At 48.8% G+C, this 5,552-nt stretch overlaps 1 long non-coding RNA gene across 1 annotated transcript; it reads left to right on the top strand.

Annotated features, from left to right (window-relative positions):
- Positions 1-475: 475 nt before the first annotated feature.
- LOC130682974 (uncharacterized) lies at positions 476-1,956 on the top strand. Its single transcript, XR_008996490.1, has 3 exons — positions 476-608; positions 1,146-1,262; positions 1,580-1,956. It is a non-coding gene; the product is annotated as an uncharacterized LOC130682974 (long non-coding RNA).
- Positions 1,957-5,552: the final 3,596 nt, after the last annotated feature.

The raw sequence follows: 5,552 nt of genomic DNA, 5'->3' as shown, positions 1-5,552 counted from the left end.
GCCACAGCATCCCCTGACTGCTGGAGCCCAGACCTCCCGCCCTCCTGCCAGCCAGAGCTCCTCTCCTCTGGGCAGTGGGCTGTTGTTGGGCAACCGGGTGACACCAGCAGGATAGGGCTTGGGCTCCTGAGTCATCCTGAATCCTTCTCCCTGTGAGGAGACTGTGTAGAGCCACTTCCTCCTGGTGCCTGTGGACCAGCTGGCTCTGACCCCCCACGGGAATGTCCCCGAGCTCGGTCCTCCCTGAGCACACTCAGTGCTGGGCAGGTGCCGCCGGGCACCCACCCTCCTTCCCTTTACCCTCCTCAGCTCGCATCTCTGAGAAGGCCGGCGCTGGGGCCCAGCCTGCCACCGCCCAGGCACACCAATGCCAGCGGAGCCCACACACAAAGGCGCTGATTGAGATCCCTCCTGAGGCCATGACCGACGACCTTGGAATCACGGAGGGGCCACCAGAGCTCGGCGACCTAGCTGAGGGGGCGCCCGGTGGAGAATGGGGAGAGGAGAGCTCCGGGCTGCCACGGGGAGAGGAGGGCGACTACCCAGACCCGGGTCTCCTTACCTACCTTGACGAACTTTGTGCCCAGGACAAATACTTCCTTGCTAAGGTGCGCTGGCCCTGGCCCGGGTGCCACAAGATTTTGGGGAGCAGCACTCCCACCACCCAGGTCTGGGTGCTGCCCAGGGAGCAGGGATTAAGTTTGTTTCTTATTCCTGAGCTCTGTTGTGTGTGTGTGTGTGTCTGTGTGTGTGTGTGATGGTAGAGGTGCACATGAAGGTGTGTAAATGTGTGTGTGTGTCTGCATGTTGTACAGGGATAACCCAGGTGAGCCAGGGGTGTGCGTGTTGTTGGTGTGCATTCTGGTGTGTGCGTATGTGTGCATAAGTACGTGTATATATACTTGTGTGAGTGTGCATGTTTGTGTGCCTGTCTCATGTGGGGTGTGTGGCATGCACGTATATACGTGTGTATATGCTGTGTGTGTGCATGTGTGCCTGTGGTCAGGGACCGTGACTGCGTCTTTCCAACACCCCCTTGTTGTGGAGCATGGGGATGGTCTCTGCTTTTCCCTTGCCCTCCGGGTCCTCTGGGTGCCCAGGAGATCCCCTCCAAGGGTGCTCACAGCCTCTTGCTTCTGTGCCAGGTGGACGTAGTGCTGCACCCACACTTCCTGGCGGAGTTGCTCTCCCCACATCCTGAGCTGTACCTCTTGGCCCTTGCTGAGGAGCTGGAGAAGGAGGAAGGACTGTCCATCTTACAGGTGAGCTGGGAAAGGGAAGGAGACAGGTGAGCCCGGGGAGGGGGTAGCGCAGGTGAGCCAGGGCAGGGGACCCCAGGACAGGATTCCTTCCTGACTGCCCCCTGCATTGCATGGCAGGAGTGGCTGGGAGGGCTGCTCGGAGGGTGGGGGCTGGAAAGGAGGATGGCAGGGAGAGGATGGGGAGCCGGGGAGGTGAGGGAGGTCGCGGGCCCGGTACCAAGTGGGAGGATGAGGTTGGCAGGAGAGCCACAGTGGCTGTCGTTGGCATGGCACCTCCTCCCCCTCAGGCCGCCTCACGGTCCCCTCTCTCCTCACAGCTGGAGCACAGGCGACTCCTGGAACTGAGGCAGGAGGAGGAGGGTGTGCAGGCCCCCCCAAGTCATGGCGCACCCCAACTGGACTCAAGGCCTTCTGAGTGTGAGGCCAGCCAGTCTCCCCAGAGGCCAGGCCTCAGCCCCACTGGCCCTCCAGCTGCCAAGGCCAGCAGTCAGCCCCCGTGTGCAGGCACAGCGCCTGCTGGGAAGACACCCCTGCCAGGGGCCAGCCTCGGGCTCGCTGGGGGACCAGCCTTGGCTCTGGGTCTGGGCCACCCCTCACAGGCCCAGAAGAGAAAGGGGGACCCTTTTGTCCCAGAGAGGCGTAAGAGGCAGCACTGCAGCCAGTAGGGAGGAGCCGGCCCTCCAGGGCAGCTTCAGGCTCCTCCGCATCCCAGTCCTGATCCTGGCTGCCGGGGGACAGGGAGAGTGGGGTGGGAGAGGCGGGAGGGTGGGGCCCCTGGGGGTGGCTGGTTGTGGGTTGGAATAAGAGGGTTGTGGGAGAGGTGGTGGTGGGGTTCAGCCCATTTGGGTGTTGTGTGTAAATAAAGCCTGTTTTGTTAGGAAATGCTCTGGGCTTCTCCTTGGGAAGGGGCGCAAAAAGCAAGAAGGTCCTGGGCTTCGGGATCCAAGGTGACGTCCCCGTTCCTCCTTCAGATTCACGTGCATTCTCCAGATGGCTCCTGACAGCCCACTGCCCCCATAAACCCCCAGCCCCACCCCTGCTCCTCTGAAGGCCACTCTTCGCCCCCAGGATACAGCACCATCACAGGACCCCAAACGTCTAAGGATGGCAGCTGCTTTGGCCCTGTCCCCTCTGCAGCGTCAGCCGACTTCCTCCACAGGGCCTGCAGACAGCCCTTCTCTAGAGGGGGCCCTGCCTTTCTCGCTGAAGCAGGCTGGTGGGCTGGTGGGGCACTGGGGGATGCTCAGGCATCATTGTCTCCTGGGGGGTGAGCAGAGAGGAAAGGCATGTCATGAGGGGACAGGCTCCACAACCGATATAGAAGGCCCATCCTCCAGCTTCAGTCGGAGTATGAAATGTGTGGGCTGGTGGATAGAGTCCCTCTTACCTCAGTGATTACGGAGAGGGCCTAGGTGTGGGAGGAGAGTTAGGGCCTCCGGCTTGTCATGCAATCAGGAACGATACTGGGCCAGTGCACCATGGCTCTCTGGGGGATTTCTATGGAGGCTCCCCTGAGGTTGGAGCCCCCATGTGGCTGTAGCCTGAGAGGCTGACCCCGGGAGCCTTGCATTTCAAGGATGCCAACAACTGCTGTCCCCTTGCCTTACCCGAGGGCTGGACCCTCTGTGAATAGGTGTAGATGTAGCTTTGGTTTTTAGTGTATTTTATGTACAATATTTTGTCATCTGCAAACAGGGTCAGTTTAACTTCTTCCTTGCCAATCTGGATGCCTTTCATTTCTTTGTGTTGTCTGATTGCTGTGGCTAGGACCTCCAGAACTACGTTGAGTAAAAGTGGGGAGAGTGAGCATCCTTATCTTGTTCCCGATCTTAAAGGAAAAGCTTTCAGCTTCTTGTTGTTAAGTGTGATGTTGGCTGTAGGCTTGTCATATATGGCCTTTATTATGTTGAGGTACTTGCCTTCTATACCCATTTTGTTGAGAGTTTTAATTATGAATGGATGTTGAATTTATCGAATGCTTTTTCAGCATCTATGGAGATGATCATGTAGTTTTTGTCATTCTTTTTGTTGATGTGCTGGATGATGTTGATGGATTTTTGAATGTTTACCATCTTTTCATCCCTGGAATAAATCCTACCTGACCATGCTGGATGATCTCTTTGATATATTTTTTAATTTGGTTTGCTAATATTTTATTGAGTATTTTGTGTGTATGTTCATCAGGGATATTGGTCTGTAATTTCCTTTTTTTGTGGTGTCTTTGCCTGGTTTTGGTATTAGAGTGATGCTGGCCCTGTAGAATGAGTTTGAGAGTGTTCCCTCCTCTTCTACTGTTTGGAAAACTTTAAGGAGAGTGGGTATTAGGTTTTCCCTAAATGTTTGATAAAATTGAGCAGTGAAACCATCTGGTAAAAGTGTTTTTTTCTTAGGTAATTTTTTGATTACCAATTCAATTTCCTTATTGTTTAGCCTATTCATATTTTCTGTTTATTCTTGGGTCACCCTTCTAAGATGGTATTTTTCTAGAAAGTTGTCCATTTCTTCTACATTTTAGTTTGTTAGCATATAATTTTTCATAGTACTCTCTCATAATTCTTTGTATTTCTGTGGTGTCGGTAGTGATTTTTTCTTTCTCATTTCTGATTCTGTTTATGTGTATAGACTCCCTTTTTTTATTGATAAATCTGGCTAGGGGTTTATCTGTTTTGTTTATTTTCTCAAAGAACCAGCTCCTGCTTTCATTGATCCTTTCTTTTGTTTTATTCTTCTAGATTTTATTTATTTCTGCTCTAATTTTTATTATGTCCCTCCTTCTACTGACTTTGGGCCTCATTTGTTCTTCTTTTTCTGTTTCCTTAATGGTGAATTCAGACTGTTCATATGGGATTTTTCTTCTTTTCTGAGGTTGGCCTGCATTGCAACATACTTCCCGCTTAGTTCACTGTGTCCAACAGATTTTGCCATGTTGAATTATTGTTGTCATTTGTCTCCATATATTGCTTGATCTCTGTTTTAACTTGGTCATTGATCCATTGATTGGATCATGTTTTTAAGCCTCCAAGTGTTTCTGGGATTTTTTTTTTCTTTGTGTAATTTATTTCTAGTTTCATACCTTTGTGGTCTGAGAAACTGGTTGGTACAATTTCAATCTTTTTGAATTTACTGAGGCTCTTTTTGTGGCCTAGTATATGATCTATTCTTGAAAATGTTTCATGTGCACTTGAGAAGAATGTGTATTCTGTTGCCTTTCCATGGAGTGTTCTGTAAATATCTGTTAGGTTCATCTGTTCTTATATGTTGTTCAGTGCCTCTGTGTCCTTACGTATTTTCTCTCTGGTTGATTTGTCCTTTGGAGTGAGTGGTGTGTTGAAGTCTCCTAAAATGAATGCATTGGATTCTATTCCCCTTTTAATTCTGTTAATATTTGTTTCATATATGTACGTGATCCTGTGTTGGGTGCATAGATATTTGTAATAGTTATATACTCTTGTTGGAATGACCCCTTTATTATTAAGTAATGTCCTTCTTTGTCTCTTGTTACTTTCTTTTTTTGAAGTCTATTTTGTCTGATACAAGTACTGCAACTTCTGCTTTTTTCTCCCTATTCATTGCATGAAATATCTTTTTCCATCCCTTTACTTTCAGTCTGTGTATGTCTTTGGGTTTGAAGTGAGTCTCTTGTAGGCAGCATATAGACAGGTCCTGTATTTTAATCCATTCACTGACTCTATGTCTTTTGATTGGTGCATTCAGACTATTTACATTTAGGGTGATGATCGATAGGTATGTGCTTATTGCCATTGTAGGCTTTAGATCTGTGGTTACCAAAGGTTCAACAGTAATTCCCTTACCATCTAACAGTGTAATTTAACTCACGTTATATGATATTACAAACACAACCTAAAGGTTCTTTTTTATTTCCTCCTTTTTCTTCCTCCTCCATTCTTTATATATTAGGTATCATATTCTGTACTTTTTGTCTATCCCTTGATTGACTTTGGGGTTAGTTGATTTGATTTTGCAGCTGCTTAGTAATTAACTGTTCTACTTTCTTTGCTGTGGTTTTATTTCCCCTGGTGACAGTTATTTAGCATTAGGAATATTTCCACCTATAGCAGTCCCTCCAAAATGCACTGTAGAGGTGGTTTGTTAGATGTAAATTCTCTCAGCTTTTGCTTATCTGAAAATTGCTTAATCCCTCCTTCAAATTTAAATGATAATCTTGCCAGTTAGAGTATTCCTGGCTCAAGGCCCTTTTGCTTCATTGCATTAACTATATCATGCCACTACCTCCTAGACTGTAAGGTTTCTGTTGAGAAGTGTGATGAT

This window comes from Manis pentadactyla, chromosome 3 (genome assembly GCF_030020395.1).
Source record: "Manis pentadactyla isolate mManPen7 chromosome 3, mManPen7.hap1, whole genome shotgun sequence".
Taxonomy (NCBI): Eukaryota; Metazoa; Chordata; class Mammalia; order Pholidota; family Manidae; genus Manis; species Manis pentadactyla.
This window is presented reverse-complemented; position numbering and strand designations above follow the sequence as displayed.